The following is a 26,383-nucleotide window of genomic DNA, read 5'->3' on the forward strand; positions in this document are numbered from 1 at the left end:
AGCCCAGCAGCTTGTCAAACTTTAAGAAGTATGGGAATCACTGCCTGTTTAAATGTGTCTTGTGAATAGGAGATGGCACAGAGCCTGAGATTCTGCATTTCCAACAAACACACTGGGGATGTGCTTGCTGCTGCCTTAGACCTTCCAACCTTGCTTCCAGGAGGCTTTTTTTTTTTTTTTTTAATGTAATGGCTGTGCTGTGTGCTGTGCTTAGTCACTCAGTTGTGTCCTACTCTTTGTGACCCTGTGGACTGTAGCCTGCCAGGCTCCTCTGTCCATGGAATCCTCCAGGCAAGAGTAATGGGGTGGGTTGCCATGCCCTCCAGGGGATCTTCCCAACCTAGGAATTGAACCCAGGTCTCCCACATTGCAGGTGGATTCTTTAACATCTGAGCCACCAGGGAAGCCCTTCTTGTAATGGCAGCTGAATGTATATAGTTTACATTGGCTTAACCTTGTAATGAAATTTATGTTTGAGAAATACTGAACTCTCTTCTGAAATTAGCTGAAATAAGATTGAAATACATCTTCTCACAAATGTGTTCTAGTTTTAAAGAACTCTGAATGCTCATGTATATCTCAAACATCAGTGTCCTCAGTACTCAGAAACGAGTTGACTTCAGAATTTGAAACCGTATTGTTTTGGAATGTGAGAAAACAGAAAATTACTTAAAAGCAGAATGTGATCTTGATGAAATACTTATCTGAGGTGAATTATTGGTCAGTTATTTTTGAGGGATCTATTGTTTATTGATTCAAAGGGAGTTCTCAAGTCTTTTCTTCAAATGTTTTTAGGGTATTAGTGTGATTCATTATTAATCGTCTAGAGATACTTTTTAAATATTAACATTTAACAAAGTAATGTGCTTTTTATCCCCACAAATAAGATCTTTTATTTGTCATCATTCAAAGTCTGAATTCTAAACAGATTCCTGGACTGCTGGCTCATATCCATCTCTCATTCAGCTTTACAACTTGTCTCATCCCCAGCAGGTTCCAGAACTACTACCTTCACCATGATGCTCCATGAGGTTTCCCGGTTCAAACTTGGGCTTCTTCAGCATATTTACTTTTCTAACAAAGATATCATAGAGCAGATAAGTAGATTAGCAAGCCTTTTATATGTCTTTTCCAATACTTTCTGGAATCAGTTTATTGACCACTTCTTTCAAGTCATTTGTCTTCACCTCTTGGGTCATGGTTTCCATTGTCTTCTTCCAGATTTGGCAGACTTGTTGATGCTGGGCATAGAGGTCTTCTGAATCTGACAGTTACATTTTGTAGTAAAACCCACACAGAATAGATGAAGGAAATAACCACAGGTAGTCTTGACGCCCACATGACCTTCAGCCATGATCTGCCATTTTTTTTACGATGAGGTATGTTTGGTCCCATACTTCATGGAAGAGCCCCATGCCATGGAAATTAGGCAGTTTTTGCCCTCAACGTCTTCAGTAATTACCTTGAATTTTCTAAATTCAGTTTCTTCATTCTGCAGATCAGCAAGGCTCACTTCAAAAACATGACCTATAAGTCATCAGATGTGATTTTGATTCCTTGAGTTCTTGTGACTAGTGTTTTCCCAGTAGTTCTTACATTGATGTATAGCCAATGCTTTCACAGCATACAAATCTTTCTTAGAAAGTGAGTCAAACACTTTCTCCTTGGCTCCCTTTTTGCCATTTTTGTAAGATGCTTGTTTTTGCTGACTACCATGGTGCTGCTCAGAGAGCCAGAAGCCCAAACTACTTATATTGTAGTTTTCAATATGCTGTTTACAAAATAACTATAGAACTTAGCTTTTAAATTAATTCCTAATTTTGAATGTATAAACTATGGTGAATGCCTTCCTCTTTCAATCTCATCTATGTACCTTTGTCACTTCATGTAAAAGCTTATTTGAGATGATGTCAAAAGCCAGGACTATCACCTGACATGGGTCAGATCCTGTAGAAAGCAGAGGTTCCAAGATTATCAGGATAGAACAGAAAAAGGAGGTTATTTTTATTTAAAAAAAAGGAGATTATTATAACCTGCAGACAAAATTCAAAAGTTTCTTCCTCTGGAATCACTTTTTAAGGTTTTTTTCATTCATGATACTTTGTACATGTGCAAACTTCAGAATGTTCCCAGAGTGTACACTTGGTAAAAGTCTCTCATCCCTCCCGTGCTGTCTTCCCAGAACTCCCCTCTGTTAACTGAGGTCTTATGTCTGTTTCAGAGAGCAGCTTTACTTTGTGTGTTTTGGAGACTGTTTCATATTAATACATATAGTCTGCCCTATTCTTAATAGCTTCATAATTGGGTATGATTTTTCCATCATTTTCCCACAATTTAAATTTTTCTTCATAAAAAAATGTTATATGCAAGTGAGTATAATACATTGAGTATTTGGGACCTTTAAGGAGGAATGTCAGTAGATGCCTACAGGGAAATTCAACATCCCTCTAAGCTGTTTCCTTATATTTATAGAGACTATATTGAAGTTTGAAGCCCTCACTAACTCTCTCCATTCTTACAATGCTAAGAGCCCCTGCTGGGTTTGACAAGATGCTAGAGCAAAGAGGAGATGCCATTCACTCCTTGGTGTCAGCAGCTATTCTTCAATCATGTCCAACTCTTTTTCAATCCCATGGACTGAAGCCCACCAGGCTCCTCTGTCCATGGGATTTTCCAGGCAAGGATACAGGAATGGGTTGACATTTCCTTCTCCAGGGGATCTTCCCGACCCACGTCTCCTATTTGGCAGGCAGATTCTATTATCACTGAACCACCTGGGAAGAATTGGGTATCAGCAGACCTATCTGTTAATACCATCAAGAAATGTTTCAAGGCACTTCCATGCCTATGGGTGAACGTTAGAGCCATTCCAAACCAATGCTAACATCTGCATGCTTCATGAAAGACCTCTGAGAATGCAAACACAATCATTACCATGTACAAAAATGCACATCCAGTGGGCACCTGGCAGACCTCCCATGACAATAGTGGTTCTGGAGTTCAAGTGAAGTTTCAGTAGGACTTCATCTGTTTGTCCAGTCTCTCATCTACTCAGTACACATTTTTGAGCATTTATGGTGTTCTAGGCACAGTTCTGGCCATAGGAGTATAGTGATGGGTAGACAGACAAGGTTCCTGCCTTCAGGGAGCTGACATTCCAGTGGGGAAGCGCCAACTTCACCTCACCAAAGCCAACCGGTCCTTGTTTTCCTTCCTCATTCTCATCATTGCTTTCATTACCAGCCCTACTCCGCCTGCCCCCCCCCCACCTCCCAGCCCACCCCCCCAACACACACACCTCCCCTCTCTAGTCAACCTGCAAAACTGCATGCTCTGCTTGTGGTTTTATCACCCTGGATGCCGTGCTGTATGTATGTGCATCTCTTCATCTCCCGTGTGTCGACATGTCTTCTTTGAGCCCAGCGTGGTTAGAAGTACTTTGTGGGCGCTCCGTAAAATCAACTGAATGAAGGCCTGGCTCTTGGCATTAAGGCTGAACGTTTTTTAAAATTAAGCTTTTTAATTTTAGAACAGTTTTTTATTCACAGAAAAGTTGTAAAGATAATGTACAGAGTTCCCATGTACCCTTCAGCCTGCTCCTCCTATTGTCAGCATCTGACATCACAGTGGTATATTTGTCACAGTTAAGGAACCAATACTGACACCTTATTATTAACTTAAGTCCATATTGTATTCAGATTTCCTTAGCTTTTGCGCTGGTTTCCTTTTTTTGTTGCAGGGTCTCACCTAGGATGCCACAGCAAAAGTGGTTGTCATATCTCCTTAACTCCTCTGGTCTGATAGTCTCTTGTCATGTTTCTCATGACGTTTTGACAGATTTGAGAGTTTTAGTTAGGTACTGTGTAGAATGCCCCGCTAGTTGGGTTTGTCTGGTGCATTTTTCACAGTTACACCAGGGTTGTGGGCTATTGGAGGAAGCCAGCAGAGCGGAAGTGCCCTCCTCACATCGTATCAGGGAGTATGTGCCACCCACATGACAGGACGGTGAAATCAATCTGGAACACCTGGCCAAAGTACTGTTTGCCAGGTTTCCCCACTGAAAGTGACCCTGTTCTCCTTTTACCTACTCTGTTGTTTGGAAGCAAGTCACCAAGTGCAGTTACCTCCACCCCTCAAAGGGGAAGGGAGTGGGGGGAATTAGACTCCACCTCCTGGAGGGTAGTATTTATATTAATCATTTAAGTTCTTCTGTAAGAAAGAACTTACTTATTTAGTCAACCACTTATATTGGTATGGACTCTCATGTGTATTTATTTAAAGATTTGGTTTATCATATGATAATTAGGCTCAGATTGTTTCAGTTTTGGCTATTAGATGTTCTTTTTAGGTTAACTCCTATATCCCTTCAACATACCCCATCCTTTTGTTTTTTGAGTGTTTCATTACCTTCTGGCACTCCTGTGGATTTCCTGCCCCAGCCCTAGAATCCATCATTTCTCCAAGGAGCCCTGGGTCCTTCCACTGGGGAGGCCTGTTTTTCAATCCAGACCTCAGCATCACTTACCCACCCACTCAGTCAGCCATTCAAAGCATATGGACATATATTCTGTCGTGCTGATCATTGACCCAGATGTGGAATATACAGTGAGGAACAGCGTAGACAGGTCCACGCCTTCAACCATTAGTGATGTGGCCCGCAAGACAGACAATGAGCAAATCTCAGCTGAGAAATATATAACTTTGATATATGCTGTGAAGGGACGGGACAGGGGACTCAGATGAAAAATAATCTACATCAGGGGCCTGGGTTATGTCAGATGGCTGGAGAAGGCCCCGGTGAGCAGCTAACATTCAAATGGAAAGTTGAAGGATAAGAACGATTCAGCCATTCAAAGAGCAGAGGGAGGAGTGTTTTCAAACTGCAGGTTAGTGGGTCATGGCTAGATTTTTTAAAGAGGAACAGAACATACTAGAAGTATTATCATGTGCAACTCATGTTCCCTTTATGTGTAGGTTGATGTGTTTACTAGTTAATGAAATAAAATATTTCTTACTGGGGATGATTGTCAGAAGAAAGTTTGGAAGCCACTGTTTTAGGAGGAAATTACAGGCAGATGAAAGCTCTGAAAAGAGAAAAAGCCATTACATACTTGAGGATCTGAAAGGAGGTAGGTGTGCCTGTGGGGAATGAACCTAGCATGTGAGAAGAGGCCGAAAACGTAAGGAGGCACGCAGCCCACCAGCAGGGCTGAGGAGGCCTTGGTATTTTAATGAAGAAGCAGTGGGAAGTCATTGGAGGGTTTCAAACAGGGAAGTGTTGATATTTAAGAAAAACTTCTAGGCTCCTGTGTGGAGAATGGAAGAAGAGAGCAAATGAGGAAACCAGGGCCAGTCAGTGAGAAGGGTCGTCCAGAGAGAAGACCGAGCAAGAAGAGTCAGTCTTGCTCTTCCAGCCACTAGAACAATGCCTGGAACACAGGAGCCCTTTGGTGTATATGTGTTGAATGGGTAAATTACACGATTGTAGTAAAGATGGAAAGAAACGCTTGAGTCAAGACATGTTTGGGAAATGGAAGGTTTTGCTGACAGATTGGGTCTGGGGGACATGGACTGGGGAGAGTAAGCGCCCTCCCTCACACATTGCACCTGTCAGTGCTCACGTATGCTTACTTACTCTGCTGTTGGACTGCATCGGGCAGTTACAAGATTCTTTAACTGTTTAGACTGTGTTTCTGCCCCTGTGCTTAGTCATAGTGGCCAGAAGTGGAAATAACAGAATTTTTCAATAGAAACAGATTGTTGTAGAATCACAAAAACCAGTTCTTATCACAGATTGTCAGTCCCATGAGACTTTATAATCTTGGATGCCAAATCCCTGAAGCTCTGTGAGCATCAGTCACTAGCAAATAAAGGTCCTCAGAGGGGTGCCAGAATTGCTTGGGTTTTAACATTTCTGACAGTGAACTTGGGTCGGGGCTGGGGGGTAGTGGTAATTGTGTATTTACTTATGTGCCAGAGACCCTTCTCCCACCTGATTTTATGTTACATTAAAACTACATTGTGGCAGAATCCTTTCTTGACACTCCTTTTCTTGACAGTGCCAATGCCTGAGGTCTGCAGCTGGCTGCCCACTTGGCTGCTGGCTTCCTCGGCAGAGGGCAGCCACTTCCCATCACTGTAGAGGGACTGGGAAGAGGACGGGCCTAGACTGAGCCAACAGGGAGCAGAAAACAGAAGGAACCAGATCCCAGGAACAGAAACACATGAGTCCTCTCTATCAAGTCAGGCATCAGAGATGGGCATGCTCCAGAGATGTTGATGAATTTTTAAGGATTGGTCCTTTTGGTCAAACGGGTTTCATGCTCTTGACTGAGAAACCAAAGCAACCATCAAATGTTACTGGGAATGATGCCAGTGGTGTTTGCATTGGTTAAGAATTTTCATATGACAGAATAACAAACTCAAACTGGCTTAAGCAAACAAAGGGATTGCGTTAGCTTATAGCCTAAAAACTTGAGCATGCAGTCCAGAATTTACATCCCCCTCATGATACCAGCCCCATGCCAGTCTTATGTATAGCCCTGCTTCTTCTGTGTGTTAGCTTCATCCTTAGGCTGGCCCTTCTCAAATAACTCAGGGAGTTCTGAACTTTGTATTCGGTAACATACCGTCCAGGAGAAGGGGGATTGTCCCCTCTGGTAAACCCACAGAGGGCTGAGGAAGCTTGTTCCAAGAAGCCCTAGGAAACATTTCCTCAAATTCCATTGGCCTGAATCAGGCTGTATGCCCACCTCTGAGCCAGTCACCATGGCCAGGTGATGGGTACTCTGGCTACCCCTGGGAGCTGGATCAATCCAGCTGTTAGAGACGGAGAGACAGTGAGGAAAGTGGTTCCCTCGAGGCAAAATGTGGGTACTGTGGCAGGAAAAGGGGGGAAAGGATACTAGGGAGGCAACCTGTATATGGTTACTACATCAGCATCATTATTGTGATAAAGGCCCAATTGGAGGTGATGCAGATATAGATAAGAAAACTTTTGTTCAGAACCCCAGTTCTGCCGGCTTCTTGGTGAGTGACTTGACTTCAAGTCTCGGTTTTTTTATCTGAGAAGATGTGGATGACAATACCTCAGGGAAGGTAAAATTCACATATTTAAATATATACATATATGCATATATATATATATCAAAATATATAAGGTCACATATTTGAAAAAATAAACTATGAGGTACTTTTTGTATTTTCCCAAAGTGCCAAATACAGTCCTTCCTGTAGAAGCCAAGATCAAGCCCACGTTTGAGCCTAGCAGAATAGCAGGTGGAAGGAAGGCTTCCCTGACCCTCAAGTGTTGGGCAAGTCAGGGCCCATCTTGTGTTTTCATCACAAGAAAGAAGTTTCACTGGTTCAGAACCAAACTTAAGCAGCAGGTGTTCAGAGCTAGGGTGTAGAAGTTTCAGCTTTGATTTTTCTATGAAATCGTTCAGGTTATTAAAATGTCGGCCCTATTCTCTTGTTTAAGAACTGGTTTCATTTCTAATGACACAGCACCATCATGCTATTCCTTGATTTAGTCACGAGAACCAAAACTAATATGTGGCTAGTTTCAAGTCGTTTTTATAGCAGTTAGTACAGAGAACAACAGGCTCTTGTAAAAACAGATGTATTTGCTATCTGCTTCTCTATCTGCTGCCTCTCAGACTCAAAACCTGATTTCTAAGATGGCGTGGTCCTCTGGTTGGGCCTCATGGGAGAGGCTCTTGCCCAGGACAAAAGCCTGGCTGTTCTTCTCAGTGTGAAATTTTTCATAAGAAACAGAGGAGTCCCATCCCCTATTGATCCTATGTATAAAATAGATAACTAATGAGACCTTACTCAGGAAACCCTACTCAGTGCTCTGGTGACCTAAATGGGAAGGAAATCCAAAAAAGAGGGGATGTATGTATATATATTGCTGATTCACTTTTGCTGTACAGTAAAATCTAACATAACATTGTCAAGCAACCATACTCCAATAAAAATTAATTTTTAAAGAAAGACTCACAGCCCCCAAGCATGGTAAGAATGGTAAAGGGGTATCAGAAAGAGACCTTTCAACTCTTTAGACAGGACTCACTTGGCATTATTGTCCATTGTGAACACAGGAGGTCTTTTTATTTGATGAGTCTCTATAAACTTCTTCAAGGCATTGTGGTATTAACATGAGAAAGTGAGCATACATTTAGCATTCTTGGAAAAAGCATGGCCTTCCTAATAATGCTAATACTCTCAGAGTGACTCCACAGCCAGTGTCCTGATAGAGGCTTCATCATCTACAATGTCTCTGCAAGCAGGTTAGATAACAAATGCTTGCAGATGAGGAAACAGAGACACTGAATCTTCCATGGCTTCAGAAAGAGAAGGTTGTGGAATTTAGAGTCCTGGGCTAACTTCTGTTGTATAATTGCTTGATCTCTCTGTGTATGAGTTTCCTCACATATAAAATATAAATAATAATAGTTAAAAACCCCTCATTGGTGGTAGTGAGGATCATGTAAACTCATGCGTGCACAGTGTTTAGGCCAGCACTTGGCATGTAGTTTGCACTCAGTAAATGTTCATTGTAATTATCACTACCTTCACTATTTTTTTCTCAGTTACAAATTAAATGCCCTTGCGTCTTTAGCTCACACATGTACAACCCACCTACTGGGTCTCCCCCCAATCTCAGTTATACACTTGATCTCAAGTTGTCTTCCAACATCTGTCTCAGACTAGGGCAAGTCTTGCTTCCATGCTAGAAAGATGGCTTCCTCCAGAGTCATCTCACCAATCTTTTCTTAATGTCTTTTAGTGCTAAATATGACTCCCAGGATGGGCTTTCCTGGCAGCTCAATGGTAAAGAATCTGCCTGCCAATGCAGGAGACACGAGAGACACGGGTTTGGTCCCTGATCCAGGAAGATCCCCTGGAGAAGGAAGTGGCCACCCATTCCAGTATTCTTGTCGGCAGAACCCCATGGGCAGAGGAGCTGGGCGGGCTCCAGTCCTTGGGGTCGCAAAGAATGTGACATGACTTAGTGACTGAACAACAACAGCATGACTCCTAGGGCACCGGTGTTTTGGAATGTTGACTATTGAATTGACTATCAGGTCAGGTAGATCCAACTCACCTGGAAGACTGGATTGGGCAGTTATGCCTCCTGCTCTTTGCTTTGACTTGGAGCCTGTGCTATGCTATAGTCAAGCCCAGGTCACCTTCTTGGCCCAGTTTAAAAAGTTCCATCCAGTTCAGCCAACATCATTTCACTTAATTCCTACATTGAAAAAAATTTCCACGTTGGAAACATTGTCAAGAAAGCCTTTCTGTAGTTCATTTCTTTGATTATCTTATTCTTTGTTCCTTTCAACCAATATTCTTTACTATATTCGTCTGAGCAGTCCCAATAATAATGCTGCTGTTTATTGCTTTGCATATGTACATCTTGTCCTTTCTCTCAGACTGAGTTTCTTGAGGCTGAAAGCCATTGCTTCTCTTTCTTTGCATCGCCTGCAAGCCTGGGGGCAGGTCTGCGTGGGGATGAACTCACGGAAGGGCTGTGACTGCATCTCTGTGGATCTCCCACAGATGGATCTCCCCCATCCTTTCCCTCAGCTTACATCCTCTTTCCTTTCGCCTGAGTGTCTCACAGGCCCTTTCTGCCTGGCGAGGGGTAGGCCTTGAGCAAGCAGAGACGTAGACTGCATTGCCAGGGCTGATCTTTCCTGTATTTGGGGCTTTGAAGGTGATAACACCCAGGGGCATCCTTGGACCAGGCCTCCAACCCCCTCTGTTGGTATACGTGTTAGCAGATCACCTGCCATTTCCTCAAACAAATGACCACATCTTCCCTTCATGTCTCACTGTGTTTTCCTTGGTCCAGTCTTTCTCCTCCCACCGACACTTTCACCCTGCCTCTCGCAGATTCTCTTCCAGGCCTGTCCCGTTTTCCAGCCTCTGTTTGTGCCTTGGCCTTTACTCTTGCTCCATCCTTCTGTGTGCCTCACTTTGGTTTCTGTTCCCCCTATTCTTTTTCTTTCACTTTCCCCCGCCCACCAGCCTCTTTTACCAGTGTCATCATGACTTACAGTGTGGGAACATGGCCCTCGCTGTCTCCCACATTACACAGCCTCGCTGGCTTTTTGGATGCCCAACAGCCCTCTGCTGAGCCAAACCAGCAGGACAGAACCTCCACGATGGCCAGACACAGGGCAGCTCCCACCCGGAGGCTTCCTTCCTTCCCACCTCCGGAAGCAGGGCAGGGCTGAAGATGGAGGCCAGAGAGAAGGACCCCAGACCTTTCCTCAGCTTCTGTTGGGACGTGTGAGCTGGGTGTGACCCCAAGACTCAGAACAGCTTCTCTTTGTGAAAGCGCGAAACAGGGAGGGTTCTCTGAAAGGAATGGTCTGGGCTGCGGGGAAGAGGTGGGGTAGCACATATGACTGAGACCCGGGAGGTTTCTAGTGCTGACATGACTCGGCTCCTAATCCACAGAACTCAGCTGAAACACCCAAGCCAATGAATAACAGGGTCCCAGTCATAAGCAGAAAACGCTCTTCCCTTTTTCTTCCTTCCACCTCACCCATACAGCCTTGTGCAATCTGTCCTCATACAAAGGTTTGCAGAATTATCCAAGTGGAGGCCAGGTCTGCTGTTTCTTGACCACATCTCCCTTCCCAGAGGGTCGACCAGCATAGCTGAAGCAAGCTGCATGGCAGAGCAGAGCGGGGAGAGGGGCGCCACGGCTGCTGGGAACCGGGCCTTCTCAAACTCAGTTTCAGAGGCCAAGAAACGGTCTTCTTACTTCAAACATGCAAACACTCTCCCTGTGAGGCAGCTGCCCTTTGAAGCTGTGGACCAGGGTGGAAATAAAAGCTCCTGTCTGAGAAAGGATAGGTTTCTTTCTTACGCTCTCTGCTGACCATTCTATTTCCTGCTGGTTTTCTGCATGGACCCTCTGCCGGCAGCATAGGGGGAGCCTGCAGCAGCCCCCGAGTGAAAGTGACTAACACCCCAACCTCCACAGCTACCTCGGCCTCTGCAGCACCTTTCTCCAGCCTGACCTCCCCATGCTGCCTCTCTGCTGCTGCTGTGGGAGCCAAGCACGAAAGCTGGGCTGAACAGGCTGGTTGAAGAAAGGAGTGAGTCAGGTCTCAAGTCTCAGAAAGGCATGTGGGCTGAATCCTGGTGCCAGGGGTTAAAGCCCGCCCATGCATCTCACCCATGACACAGGCAGGGAAGCGATACAGCTAAACTCAAGAGGGACATTTGTATTCAGAGATCGTTTGTGTTCACCCACATTGCCTGGTATGGTGCTGAGAATGCATTTAATATTTATGGACCCTTTTGACATTTAAATAAGGCCTGGCCAAGGGAAAGGGAAAAGATAATAGGAGTTTTGCCAAACAGGACCGAGGAATGCAATTTTTTTGAACTCTTAATTTTTTTCTCCATTATGGTTTATTATAGGATACTGAACATAGTTCCCTGTGCTGTATAGTAGGTCCTTGTGGTTTATCTATTTTATATATAGTCATTTGTATCTACTAATCCCAAACTCCTAATTTATCCCTCCTCCTCCTTTCACCTTTGGTAACTGTGAGTTTGTTGTTTTATGTCTGTGAGTCTGTTTCTGCACATAAGTTCATTTGTGTCATATTTTAGATTCCACATATAAGTGACATCATATGGTATTTGTCTTTCTTTTTCTGACTTACTTCACTTAGTATGATAAACTCTAGGTCCATCCATGTTGCTACAAGTGGCAAAACTTCATTTGTTTTTATGGCTGAGTAGTATTCCATCATATATATAAACATATACATATATATATATATACACACACTGCATCTTGTTAAACCCATCATCTATTAATAGGCAGTAGGGTTGTTTTCATGTCTTGGCTGTTGTGAATAGTGCTGCTATGAATATTGGGATGCATATATCTTTTTTAATTATAGTTTTTTCCAGATATATGTACAGGAGTGGCTTTGCTGGATAATATAACTCTATTTTTAAATAACTATTTTTATAGAACCTTAGTATCAGCCACAGATTGTCAATCTCCTATTTCTGACTCTTATTTTAGAACTAAATGTATAATGTTACCCATACCAAGTATCTTGGATATCTGTTTCAATCAGTCGTGAAAGTCTACAGAGCTAGACTTCTGAGACCTTCTACTCTGGACCTGTAGAGTACACAGATAATGCACTGAATGGCAAGAAGGAAGTATTTTAACTTCTGTTTGATCTATGTTTTAATAGTAGAAATGAGGAAAGGAATTAAGCTTTGTTCTTACTACTACTAATAATATGACTAATATTTGCTATACATATTCCCAAGTACGTGTGTGTAACATATACAGATATAAATCTGATGGGGATGTAGGTTCTACTTTTGGCTAGGGGGATTGGATTATATGATTAAAAAATGTTTGCTGGGGGACTTCCTTGGCGGTCCAGCAGTTAAGACTCTGCTTCCACCGTAGGGAGGCAAGGGTTTGATTCCTGGTTAAGGAACTAGGATCCATCCATCATGCCAAATGGTGTAGCCAAAAAAAAAAAAAAAACATTTGCTGAGACTTCTGCTTCTGACCAATATGGAATGATAGAGATAAATTTACCCTTCAATCTGAAATAGCCCCCACAAAGAAACAGGTCTAGCACAGAAGTTGTCACATGATATTCATGAATGAAAATGAGTTGAATGAATGACTGAAGCCCCCCAGGGAAGCCCAGGATGGTTAGATCACAGATGATGAGGTGTTAGGGCCCCAGTGCACCTTAGATCTGATATAGTCCAGTTTCCTCACTATCTAGATGAGGAAAGTGAGGTCCAAAACCACACAGTGACTTCTCCAAAGTCACTCAGCCCCAAGTGGTGGAGTTACTGGGAATATTCTTTCCTATAAACCAGTCCTTGAGTCAACCAAGACAATTAACCAGAGCCCCAAGCTGTGGAAGGACCTTTCTTAAAGGCTAATTCCTGCTATTCACAGAGCAGGGACAGGATGGAGTTCAGTGTGTTAAACGTAGTGTGTTCGGAAACTAAATTAGGCACCAAGAATTATTGCAGACAAAGCCACTTGAAATTGAAGATATGGCCAGACATTGTGCAATTTTATAAAAATGCCAAAACTTCCAGGTTGGACAGAGAGACTAGAGGAAGATCCCTGCAAAGCTGTGGTTGTCACCAAAGATTCCTCGAGATTCTACAGGAGATTGGATCAAAACAGATCTATCTACCTGGAAACTCCAGATAATTCTGGACCTGATCCAGACCAAGCCCTATTTCTGAGGATAACCTGCAGGCCTGGGTCTGTCCTAGGAGTGGGGGCAGGGGGTGCGACACAGCGAGCAGTCTCATGTTGGGACCCGACTGCCCAACTGCCCGGCTTGACTGGGACCCCACATGAAGAAGACCCAGTACTGAGGGGACACTTGTCAGCGTTGGAGACCTTCAGACCACATGACATGTGTATCACAGGAGGATCTCCCTGCCCTGGACTGAGGAGCCCCTGATGTACCCAGCAGGCAGGAGCGCCCCCTCCCCCGCCCCACCCCGTGGGTTTGCCTGCTGTTTGCGATGGGTGCATAGTCAGGCAGCTTCAGCGACCTTGCTCCTCTGCTGGAGTTTGTCCTGGTTTCTCCTGGGAAGTGGCAGCTGTGAACGAACCCTTTCACTTTTGGTTTCTCCTCAGTTCAAACTTCTGCCTGCTTTTCAAAGTCCTTGAAAAGGCAGCCTAGCTCTTTCAAAGCACTTTTCTGGGGGCCAGAAAATTCTAGGACATGTCAATGACTGCCTGCTGTTGCCTTGAGTGTTTTAAGACTTGATCTGCACCTATTGTAGGAATGGACTTTGCCCATGGATGCCCCCTGCCACCTCTCCTACCACCTGGAGTACGTCTGTGGGGCATACAGGGTGCTTGACTCTTGTTTCAAAGACTGTTTGGTAGCCTCACAGTTGGATAGAATTTTCAACAGTGACATTTGGGCTTCACCTGACAAAGAGAATGACTGAGTTTGAAAGTGAATGGCGATTTAAATGAGACTTATACAGACTTCTCTGCCCTGGAATCTCTAGAAGGGGAGAATTCCTCTAAAAAGGAATCTAACAAGAGATGATTATACAGCTTAAAGCAAGTCTCCTAAGCAAGACTTGTCATCTGATTTAAACCAGATTTGAAAGTGAATCTCCTCTGGCTTCCCTGATGACTCTGTGGCAAAGAATCCACCTGCCAGTGCAGGAGACGCGGCTTCAATCCCCAGGTCAGGAAGATACCCCTGAGAAGGAAATGGAAACCCACTACAGTATTCTTGCCTGTGAAATCCCATGGGCAGAGGAGCCTAGCAGGATACAGTCCGTGGGGTCGCAAAAGAGTCAGACACGATTTAGAGACTACACAACAATAACTCCTTGGGCTCAGGACCCAGTCTGGAGGTGGCCTGAACCAACCTGACCCAGGGGTGGATGTACCCAGTCAAGCTGCACCTGTGCTGTGCTCCCCCAGCACAGAATTGTCCACTCAATTCATGAGCAGAGGCTGAATGCAGAGCCCTGGAGTGGGAAAGGCACATTCCTGGTGGCCAGTTCCAGGAAAGTGATCTCTATGCACTAATTAGAGTGAACAGCACAGGGCTGTTGTTAGTCTCCACTTTATAGATCAGGAAACAAAGGTATTGAAAGAGCAAGTAAGACATCCACTGCCATGGGATGAGTCAGCAGAAGACTGGGCCCAGGACACAGACTCTGTGCCTCCTGGACCAGCTGTTGGCTCTGCTTCTGTGGTCTCAAGACGTTTCCTGCTTTATCCATAGCAAGAGTTCTTTGCAACCCTCATTCTGTGAATCCTGCCCTAATGGCGTCAGTTCTCTTGAGGTTTGCTCAACAGCCAGAGGCCCTGCCTTCCCCAGCCTCCCTTCCCACCTCCCCTTGGCCGTCTTGTGGGCTGTCTCACTCCAGCTGGCGTCTTCCACACTCGTCCCAGTTGGCCTCTGCACTCACCCCAGCACATCCACCAGGTGGTCCCAGGGCCCTTGGCCTTGGCTGTGCCAGCAACGTTATCCACACAGAGTGGCTCAGAAATGCAGCCCTGACCTGGGGTTCCCAGCCTTGTTTCCTTCCCTGACGGCTTTGGCCGCCCACACTGGTCTCTCTGGTTCCTTGGGCCACTCCCTGCATCCTCTTCCTTGTCTCCTTCTCTGCCTGGAAAGCCCTCTTCTTCCTGTGTCTTCAAGACTCTTTCAGGAGTTCGAGGCCCCTCCCAGCTCTCCTAGAGCTCCTGTGTTCCCTTTTCTGTGATGTCCTCTTTTACCCCCAGAAGATACACTGTGGTCTCTCCAGCTGCCATTTGCCTCCAAACTTTATTTGGCCCTAACCCTCACTAATAGCTCAAATTTACATTTAAGGTAATGTGATAGGCCAGATTCTAAAATTACCCAAGGATTTTCTGTCTCCCCTCTTGTGTGCACACCATTTGAATATATTGGATTTTACTCATGTGATTAGGTTATGTTTTATAGCACAGTTGACCTTAAGGGAGGCTTCCCTTGTGGCTTAGCTGGTAAAGAATCTGCCTGCAATGCAGGAGACCTAGGTTCAATACCTGGGTTGGGAAGATCCCCTGGAGAAGGGAGAGTCTACCCACTCCAGTATTCTGGCCAGCAGAATTCCATGGACTGTATAGTCCATGAGCTCGCAAAGAGTTGGACACGACTGAGCAACTTTCACTTTCATTGACCTTAAGGGAGATTATTATCCCAGTGGCCCTGACTTAATCATAACAGGGACCTCAGTCCTGTGACCAAATTCTAGCACCAACAAGAAAGCGCTAAAAGTGCCCTATTTCCCCAGAACCTCCAGTCAAGAGCTCAGCAGAGTCAACACCTTGATTTCAACATGGTGTCACCCTGTGCCTAGAGCCCAGGCATGTCGTGCCAGCCTTCTGATTTATAGAACTTAACTGTGAACTCATAAATGGGTATTGTTCCAAGCAGGTAAATTGGCAGTTATTTTTGTGATGCTGTGGAAAACCAATATAAGTGAATACTGAATTGTGTTGGAGCTGTGGATTCTCCACATTTATCCTGGCACCCGCATCTCAGGTCAGCAGCTGCAGCTGCTGTATTCTGGGTCCACGGTATGTGAAGGCTCTTGAATTGTTGGGAGTAGTGTGTTTGGGCGACTTGGTGAGAAATTGGGGGACATAGAAAGTTTAGAGGCTGGGGCGGGGTAGAATCAAGGCTAACTGAGTATGTAGGATGGATTAAAGTAGAGGCGGGTAGGAAATGAGGATTGTTTGCAGACCATGGGAGAAGAAGAGGTAAAGGTTAATCAGAGCCTGCATCGTGACTTGCAGTTGGGACAGAGGAAGGAGAGAATGTCCTAGTCATGGGAGAAGATAGAAATTCTACCAGTGGAGCCACAAAATAAACATAGCATCCCGTGGGTCCATCCATCAGTCCCACCTTCCTCCACTCATTCCAGTATTTAAGATGTGTTGTATGTCACCTGTAGCCAATAATCTGTCCCAGGTGCTGCCCCAAAGGCAAACATCACGACATTTGAGGAAATACGATTGTGTTACCAAGAGGCAAATGTTAAGTCCTGTAAGAGAAGTGTGGCTGAAAAACTACAGGCTCAGGAGGGAGGAAGATGGCACCCAGCTGCAGCCACAGAGCCTTCAAGAAAAAATGACGTGGGGTCAGTTTAACTTGTAGGTGGCAAATTTAAAAGGAGAGGGGTCTTTGCATCTCTCCTCTAACTACCAATGAAACTTCATCTCATCCCAGTACATACACACCCCCACCCTCCCCCACACATCCACCCACCACACACACATACACACAGTCAGCTGGAGCCGGCTGACTTGAACCCCACAATGACAAACATGGAGAAATAGTTATTCCTGCAAATGCTCAGTTGGGTTGTTCTAGAAGACAACTGGGTAGCCCTTAGACACTGACTTCCTTCACTCACCTCCCTGACTGACCACCCGAGCTGTGATTGTTTTCACGACCACACCGGGTAAGAGACACACAGCATCATTTTTGTTCAGCCACCACCAGACCAGCCAAGGGCCGACTAGGCCAACAAGGGTTCTTCCTCCTTCCCCCTCGGTTCTGGGTAAGCACACATCTTCCACCCTTACTTTAAAGGCAGACAATTTGTTTTTATCATTTGCCAACACAGCTGAGGATGATTATTAATTAATCAAAAACACTGACTTTTAACTTCCCACGCTCTCTCCAGAGATGCTCCAGTGACAGCATGCATCTGGACTTCAGAGCTGTTTAGATAGAAGTGGGCACCATGCAGCAAAGACTTGGGTTGTTGTTTTTTTTTTCCTGGTTTATTCTTTTTTAAAACACAACTCTAGTTTAATCCCATTTAACCAGTAAACTTGATTTTAAGGTGGTCCCATTTTGTGGGGTTTTCTGTTGGTCTTTTTTATACAGCTTCCTTTGAAACCAGAAATGCTGTGTCAGGATTTCACAAAAAGGAAAATAAGTTCAGAGCATTTTCTGTTCATCAAAAGCTCAAACCGAAGCACACGAGCAGCATGTTTCCATGAATAATGAAACACCATTGTCCTCCTCTGCTGGTGATCTTATGTGCTGGTAGTGCCCTCCAAATTCAAGGTCTCAGCAAGGAATACCTAACAGCTGCCGAGAGCAAGTTTGAAATGTTACAGTTGAAACATCACAGCAAAGGCTGATCTGATTCAATGGGCTGAGGTTTAAGCGACAGTCTCTTTTCCCTTCGGTTCTAAGATGGCGCTGCTAAGGAGTCATCCTCCCCCCTCTGAACTTGAGCTTTGTGGCTGTACAGTGGTTTTCAGTGAAAAAAGAAAGGGGCGGCAGAAGATCGCTTGCCTCAAATTACACATCAAAGCCTAATGGCTACCTCTAGAGTGAGACGGTGGGTGTGTAACCCTTGGCTTCACCACTTGGCAGAGGCTAGAGTAAGAACTCCGATGCCGTTTTAGGGGCTGTACCAACTGATAGAAGATTTTAAGCAAAACCAAGCTTGGGTGGCAAGTGAGCTTCCCTTCCATTCAGCGAGGCCCACATCTTCAAAATCTCACTGAAGACTCTGCTGGGAGTGTGTTGTCTGGTAAGTGCAACTGTGCCACCTTGGGAAAGGCGTTTTGTGAAACATGGAGTAGAGTCCCCCTTCCCTCCGCATGATCCTGCTCCCCTTCCCGCCACTTCTCTCCCCCTCCTCAGTGATCTATGTTCCCCCCAGCCCCTTTAAGACAACTCCTGGGCCTGCCAGTGCTCAAACCATCTAGGCTTTGTTTCTTCTCTTTGCCCACCAGTCTCTTCCTCCTTGTCATTGTTCTTCAACAGCTCCACTGGAGGCGTTGGAGGGAAATAAAAAGATAAAAACTTCAGCTTGTCACAGTCCATTTGCTTCTTGTCAACAGCTCTGCTAAAAGGCAGAAGAGGAAGCTATTGGCCAAGATAAGAGTTTAGATAAGGTTTGGGGATTATCTGTAGAATTTCATTTATTCGAGGTTAGCCTCCTGAGCACCTGAGGATAATGGGGGAAGGGTGGGGTATGTTTATCAAGCACCTGTTTTTAGGAAGTTAAGAGCAAGATTCTTCAGTCATTTCTAAGAGCTAGTCAAAATAACTCGAGATAAAACTATCATAGCTACTTTATACCTTGTTGACATAAAACTAGCAAGCAGCTGACTATCCACTCCATTGTTTAGCTCCCTGAAGCTGACTGACTCCGGAAGTGGAGAATTTCCTATCTCTTGTTAGGCGGGGAAAGAATTTAACTCACTCAGGTTAATAGGGGTCGGTGACAGCCCTACCGTTCCTTTGAATGGCTAGGAAGAAGCAAATTGAATAGAAAAGTTGAGGTCTTTGATTACAAGTAACAGAAAACAACTGAAACTAACTTAAGTCAAAAAGATCGATTTATTGTTAAGACACAGCAGAGGACCTCAACGGACCCAAGGGCCAAGTCTCTGCAAAGTGCTGAGGCTGAGACCTGGAAGGCTTTAGGTCTCTCAGTGCACCTCACATCCCCTCCTTAAAAAAACTGTCCATCCTCTTCAGTTCTCTCATTTATACCTTAACCCTTCCCCTTGTCCTGCCGCTTCCCCTCATATGCAGGGGAAAGCAGAGCTGATCCAAGCTCCCAAATTTCCACTTTCACAGGGCTAACCAGCAAAGAAACAAAGACTACTCTCTTCTGGTAACAGAGGAAAGAGTATCTGATTGGCTCAGCTTGAGAGAAGTATCTACCTTTGGCCCAATCAGCTCTGATGGGAAGATGGGTTTGTGGTTATAAATATGGCTGCTGGTTCAGAGAGAGCCAATGCTCAGAAAAAGTGTGGGGTGATGGGGTAGGACCACTCAACATTTATTAATCCAGCAACAACAAAAAAGGGCCATTGTACCTGTTTCCCTCATACTTAAACAATCGAGAGGAAAACCTACACATGTAGGAAGACAATTAAAATCTTTTAGTGCTAATTACTGTGAGGATAAAAACCCTGATTAGAATGAGCTCTTAGGAAATAACCAAATCAGCCCATCTCTAGTTGAATAGATAAATACATTAAGGATGGGCATAAAATGGAGCCCACAACACAGCGGTGAAAATTAATGAGCTACAGCTACACATTTCAATATGGAAGAGTCTTGAAAGTATAATGATGCATGAAAAAAGCAAGTCACAGAAAAATAAATCCAGATGTTTTTACTTATGTGAGGTTCAGAAACATGCAAAATTGGACAATGTATTATAATGTAGTCTTCTATGTGTGTATGGTAAACTATAAAGAAAGAAAAGAAAGTTATAGGCTAAATTTAGGTCACCTGTGAGGTGGAGAATGAAAATGTGCTTGGGAACAGATAAACGCAGAACTTCAAACGTGTCAGTAATGTTATTTGTTAAGCTGAGTGGTAGATGTGATGGAAATAATTTTGTTATGATTTAATATGTACTTATGTACTCTTTTTATGTTCATATATTTTATAATTAAAAAAATATATATATATATAAATGAATGCCCTTATGCAAAATTCTAGGGAGGCCATTTCTCTGTCCTGGGTAATGGCCAGTGGTATTGTGCTTGCCTGATCATGAGACAATGGTGAGTAATTCCATTTGTCAAATGGTTTTCCGGTTTCTATCCATGTGACAACCACCCTGACAAGGAAAGTATCTGGGGTGGCCTGTCAGCACTGTGGCCCAGAGAGTGCCTAAGGTATACCCAGGCTTTTCGTGGGTCCTTTGTCCTGGCTGCTGCTGCTAAGTCGCTTCAGTTGTGTCCAACTCTGTGCGACCCCATAGACAGCAGCCCACCAGGCTCCCTTGTCCGTGGGATTTTCCAGGCAAGAGTAGTGGAGTGGGTTGCCATTGCTTTCTCCGGTTTTGTCCTGGATGTCAAAGCAGTCATTCACCTCTACTCCCAGGTCAAGCATCCCAACCATTTCTACCCAAGAAAGCTACCTACCTGTGAGCATTCCCATCATAACATGATTACAGGGCCTACGTTCCCACTTGAGTTGTACTTCCACCCTTTTGGCTCTTTTAGGGACACCATGGCAGTTGTCAAGAACGAGCACCATATGAAAGGAGGCAAAACGGGAGCCAAGAAGAAAATGGTTGACCCATTTTCTAAGAAAGATTAGTATGATGTGAAAGCACCAGCTATGTTCAATATAAGAAATATTGGGAAAACACTGGCCACTGGAACTCAAAGAACCAAAATCGCATCTGATGGCCTCAAGGGTTATATTTTTGAAGTGTTAGTCTTGCTGATCTGCAGAATAATGAAGTTGCATTTAGGAAATTCAAGCCAATTACTGAGGATGTTCAGAGGAAAAACTGCCTGACTAATTTCCATGACATCCATCTTACCCATGACAAAATGTGCTCCGTGGTCAAATGTCAGACCATGATTGAAGCTCACATTGATGTCAAGACTACTGATGGTTACTTGCTTCATCTGTTCTGTGTAGGTTTTACTAAAAACTGCAACAGTCAGATTTGGAAGACCACTTATGCCCAGCACCAGTAGGTGCATTAGATGCACACGAAGGTGATGGAAATCGTGACCTGAGAGGTACAAATGACTTCAAAGAGGTGGTCAGTAAATTGATTCCAAACAGCATTGGAAAAGACATAGAAAAGACTTGCCAGTCTATTTATCTACTCCATGGTGTCTTCTTTAGAAAAGTAAAAATGCTGAAGAATCCCAAGTTTGAATTGGGAAAACTCATGGAGTTACATGGTGAAGGTAGTAGTTCTGGAAAAGTGACTGGGCATGAGACAGGTGCCAAAGTCGAACGAGTCCAAGAATGTTTAAAATGCAGACTTTTAATGATGACAGATAAAAGATCTTACTTGTGAAAAACAAAACCACGATTACAAACTGACAGTTTCTTACAAGGTTAGACATAGAACTACCATATGGCCCAGCAATTCTATTCCTGGTATATATCCCACAGAATTGAGAACAAGGACTTGAACAGATACTTGCACACCCATAACCTAGCATCATTACTCACAAGAGCCAAAAAGTGGAAACAACCCCAGTGTCCACGAACAGATGAATGGATAAAGAGATATGGTACATCCATAGAATGGAATATTATTCAGCCATGGAAAGGAATGAAATTCTGACACATGCTACATGTGGATGAACCCTGAAAACATTATGCTTGGTGAAGTAAGTCAGACACAGAAGGATAAATATTGTATGATACCATTTATACAAGATAACTAGCATGGGCAAATTCATAGACAGAAAATAGAATGGTGGTTACCAAGGGCTGGGAGAATAGGGAAGAGGGAGTTATTATTTGATGGGTACAGAATAATATCCAGAATGTTTGTTGGGGATGATGAAAAGGTTTGGGTGTAGATAGCATGGTGGTTACACCACATTGTAAGTACTTTTAGTACCACTGAATTGTACACTTACAAATGTTAAGATGATAAATTGTTGTTGTTGTTCAGTGGCTCAGTCATGTCCAACTCTTTGTGACCCTGTGGACTGCAGCATGCCAGGCTTCCCTGTCCTTCACCACCTCCCAGAGTTTGCTCAAATTCATGTCCATTGAGTCAGTGATGCCATCCAACCATCTCATCCTCTGTCATCCCCTTCTCCTCCCACCGTCAATCTTTCCCAGCATCTGGGTATTTTCCAGCTCTTTGCATCAGGTGGCCGAAGTATTGGAGCTTCAGCTTCAGCATCAGTCCTTCCAATAAATATTCAGAGTTGATTTCCTTTAGGATTGACTGGTTTGATCGCCTTGCTGTCCATGGAACTCTCAAGAGTCTTCTCCAACACCACAGTTCCAAAGCGTCCATTCTTTGGCACTCAGCCTTCTTTATGGTCAACTCTCACATCTATACATGACTACTGGAAAAACCATAGCTTTGACCATATGGACTTTTGTTGTTAAATATTATGTGTATTTTACCCCAGTTTTTAAAAACCACAGTTACAGAGCACTGGGAAAGACATACATTTGGATAGAGGAAAATGCTGCAGGGCAGGGGAAGGTAGATAAGTGCACAGCATTTTTTTTCTATGCTGGTTCCACACAGAGTATTGAGACATCACTTTACCTCCAGTCCAGTCCTGCAGCCTGGGACCATCATTTCCAATATTCTCAGTGCAGCAAAATGAGGACATATGTGTGCCTCAGGGCGTGTGATATCATGGAGTCCCCTCTGTGGGGGAAGCAAGTCCATAGGGCCAGTGCTAAGTCCCCAACTTCCTCCTGCCTGGACAGTAGAGGTGGGCCAGGGAGAGGACTTAACACAGCTGTGTTCCCAATTCGTCAACGCTACATTTGGCAGCTGGTTGTTGCTCAGTGTTTTGGAGGAAGAGAAGGAAAGATGTGTATGTTTAAGACCCATCTTCTGTTTTCTTTTAGTTTGCTGGGACCAAGTGGTTGCCTCTGACACGGAGAATGTCCCTCTTTGTTTAAACAGCAGAGATCATTCCCAGATCCACAGAATGGTGGGTAGGTCAGGAGTTGGGCTGTAAGTAACAACATACAGCTGGAGGGGCCTGTGCCAAAAGGGGACCCCTGGAGGGAGCTGGGGCCTCATACCAGGGGCCCAGGCCACGCTGTGACCTCCGAGGGCCCTGGGCACTGGGGCCTTTGTCAGCCCCTCCCATCATAATAATATCAATATTAAAATATTTTAAATGTAACTTTAAGTTCTGCAACATTTTTTCCTCTTTTAGACCAAATTTAATTGATTTTTGTGGGCCCTAAAAATTTCTTTTTTTTTGAATGTGAGAAAAAAATTTAAAGTTTTATAGGCCCCCCACAAGTATCTCTGCCCTAGCACTATGCTTCCTGTGTGTAACCTGAGAGGTCCTGGAGCACACTTCTTGTCTTTCTTTCTCTTGGGGTTATTCTTCTGATGTAGAAAGAGACTTTGAGGTCATCTGTGCCACCTCCCATGCAGGCAGGAGTCCCACTAAGGCAACCTCCAGGGGGATCATGCAGTCTCTGCCTCCAGTCATGGGATCCACGCAGCCCCTCTAAGTATAAGCAAGTTCTTACTATTGAGCCCTTGAGTGAAAGCCTTCATCCCTGCAACTTTCACCAGCTGCTTCTCACTGCACTCAACTGGGTCAACACAGAGCAAGTTTTAAGTCCTTTAAAGATCTAACACAACTCCCATGTGTCATCTCTACCCCTCAACACAAGTTCTCTGCTCCAGGTTAAGCACCCTGAGACCTTGCATGACAGGATCTATAAACCCTCATCTGCTGAGCACCCTCCTTTGGACAAGTACTGATGCACCTCAGATGTGGTCTGATCTGACCACACCTGTTCCCTCTGCTACAGCATCAGTCTTGTGCTAGTGTCACTTATTCGTAATAGACCACATGGTCGGCATATAATAACCTGTGATCAGTTACACCTCATGGTTCTTTGTTCCGTCCCAAACTGAAGTTGGGCTTCACTGGTGACTCAGTGGTACAGAGTTTGCCTACCAATGCAGGAGATGCGGGTTTGATCCCTGGGTCAGGAAGATCTCCTGGAGAAGGAAATGGCAACCCAATCCAGTATTCTTGCCTAGGACAGACGAGCCTGGAGGGCTATAGTCCATGAGATCTCAAAGAGTCAGACACAACTTAGCAACTCAACAATAACCAAGCTGAAATTAACCCGGTCTCTCCCAGTCTCTCCTCAAGCCATTCATCTCTTCAGCTTGGAGACATGGTGTGTCGTCTTTGACTTGGTTCATTATGATCTGTCAAGATCCTTATTCTGTCCTCTGGGACAGAGGCCATCCTTTCCATGTTTGGCTCTCCACAGATTTGACAAGTAGGCTTTCTTGGTCTTAAGCCCAACATGGCAGGGACCAAAACTTCTATTTTCAAATTTGCCATTGTTTTCCTGTTATTGAAGGTTGAGTCTGGACCCTGACATGGCTGAAACAAAGACATTTTCATTTTGGTTTTGTGAGTGACTTTTGCATTCTAGGAAAGAAGGAAAGTAGTGTTCTGGAAGGAACACTTTGATAATGATTTTCTTTTTTAAAAAAGATGTCAGGTGTAGGGCTAGATGTTATGGGACAACCTTCCAGGAGAGATGATCTATCCTGGTCACGTGTGGTGGAGCAGTGCTTTAGTGAGAGGAGGTTGGGAAAGGTAGTGATGATGAGGAAGGCCAGTGCCATGTAGGGCAGCTGATATCCACTTGAAGTTTCTTCTTCTGCTCTGTAATTCCTTCATGTTAGGCCAGAGTTCTCAGTAGATGCTGTTAAGCTGTTGTTGTTTTCACTGTGTTTTGGAGAGCCTTTAGGGTCCTTGGAGGGGACAGAGGCAGCTGGTGCTGACCAAGAGTGAGAGACAATAAGAAATGACCAGATGAATCTGGGGACCAGGACATACTCCTAGGGAATCCTCAGAAGGCAAGAGGTGGAATGGGGACACAGCTGGGTTTTCTGACATGGGTTATTCAGGGGAGGGTGGCCCGCAAGGGCTGGAGAATGTGGGATGTCCCAAGTTGCATGAGCTCAGCCACAGGAGGAAGTCTTTCAGACACTGTCAATTTAACGTTCAATATTAGCATGTAAGTAACATGCTCTGGGTGCAAACTCATACCTGGGGGATTCAACTAGCCCCACACCACTATAGCTGTCTTGTTCTCATCCTACCCACTTGCCTTCATCTTTATGTTCTGTAGAATTGGGGGGTTTCTTTTTAATCACAAAAGTTATCTGTATTGCTCATGAAAATACAAATGATCCAGAAGCCAACTGGAAAACATTTTATCCAATGTTATATTAAAATCAAGATGCACCAGGCCTATGTTATTTGCCAGCTCTCTTTGGCAAGGAGGCACTTGTTGGTTTGGCATGCTATCTGCCTTCTTGTCAGCACTGGTTCCCTGTCCCAACTCTAGAATGTGGTCCTGAAGCCCATGACCTTAAGCATCCTGAGTAAACAGGATGTGAGCAGACACTTGAACTAGTAGGAGAATCCCATTTGCTTTTAAGTTCCTCCAGGTGGTGGTGTCCCTTAGCAATAGTATTGGAGGTCGCAGTCAGGGTTTTATGAGTGGGAATGGATATAGCATCTAGAAGAATATTCTGTTACTGTGTATGGGAAAATGTAGACTTCTAAATTTCTACACACGAGGTAGTAGAGATATGTTGGTTTTTTCAGGGGGTGGGGGGATGCTGCGCTGCAAGGCTGTGGGATCTTAGTTCTCCCACCAGGTACTGAACTTGGGCCCTTGGCAGTGAGAGCACAGAGTCGTAACCACTGGACTGCCGGGGACTTCCTGAGACCTGTTGCTTTCAACTTCCTTACATCCTTCCCTCTTTTGCAGACAGTGCCCCAGTTCTCTTTTGGGGAACATCCTTGACCCCAGTGGTATGTGATGGGCCACCCCCATGCCCTGGCTCTTTGAGTGAGCATGTAACCTAGACCTAGACAAGAGTGCCATGCCCTCCTATCACAGTGACCTCAGAGAGGGTCAGGCGGGTCAGTGGGCCAGCCGTGGTCAGTCCCAGGTTTTTTGCCTGTGTTATCAGTAAAGAAGGGACTTTACCTGCAGGACTGCTCCACCGGGAGAACTCAGCCTGAATCCAAGTGGCCACCTTCGCCCCCACAGAGGAGCCCTGTGCCAGGCTGAGAGATGGAGAAACTCAGGTGCCAGTGACAGTGTTTGCTTATAGGAATCCCACCGTACCTGAAGCCATCCCTGGAATTCTCCATCCAAACCAATTTGAATGCAGTTTCTGTCACTGACAACTAAGATGCTAGAATAAGGTTATTCTTTTGACAACTGCACTAAAAAATATCTTCCTTGAGGAAATAACTGGCTTTGTAGTTGTATTTTGTTTATTCTATGCTGAATTTATCAATTATTAGATATAATGAGTAGGAGAGATCAAA

The 26,383-nt window shown here is 44.5% G+C and overlaps 1 protein-coding gene and 2 pseudogenes across 18 annotated transcripts in view; 2 read left to right on the forward strand and 1 right to left on the reverse strand.

Annotated features, from left to right (window-relative positions):
- ATG5 (autophagy related 5) overlaps positions 1-26,383 on the forward strand; it is a 183,036-nt gene that overhangs the window by 129,126 nt on the left and 27,527 nt on the right. For 2 of the 18 annotated variants that reach the window (XR_014064493.1, XR_014064490.1), the window contains exons 9-10: positions 17,966-18,093; positions 18,299-18,373. The exons of 8 other annotated variants lie outside the window; for them this stretch is intronic. The gene's annotated coding sequence lies outside the window, so the exon portion shown is untranslated. Of the gene's footprint in view, positions 1-15,974; positions 16,118-17,435; positions 18,374-26,042; positions 26,304-26,383 lie in introns of those variants that run through there. 8 more of the 18 variants (XR_014064489.1, XR_014064492.1, XM_081526916.1 and 5 more) reach the window with 4 other exon arrangements.
- LOC145520472 (small ribosomal subunit protein eS1 pseudogene) lies at positions 921-1,716 on the reverse strand (annotated as a pseudogene).
- LOC145520473 (small ribosomal subunit protein eS1 pseudogene) lies at positions 20,544-21,022 on the forward strand (annotated as a pseudogene).

This window comes from Giraffa tippelskirchi, chromosome 9, assembly GCF_054371585.1.
Source record: "Giraffa tippelskirchi isolate mGirTip1 chromosome 9, T2T-mGirTip1v1.2.pri, whole genome shotgun sequence".
Lineage (NCBI taxonomy): Eukaryota > Metazoa > Chordata > Mammalia > Artiodactyla > Giraffidae > Giraffa > Giraffa tippelskirchi.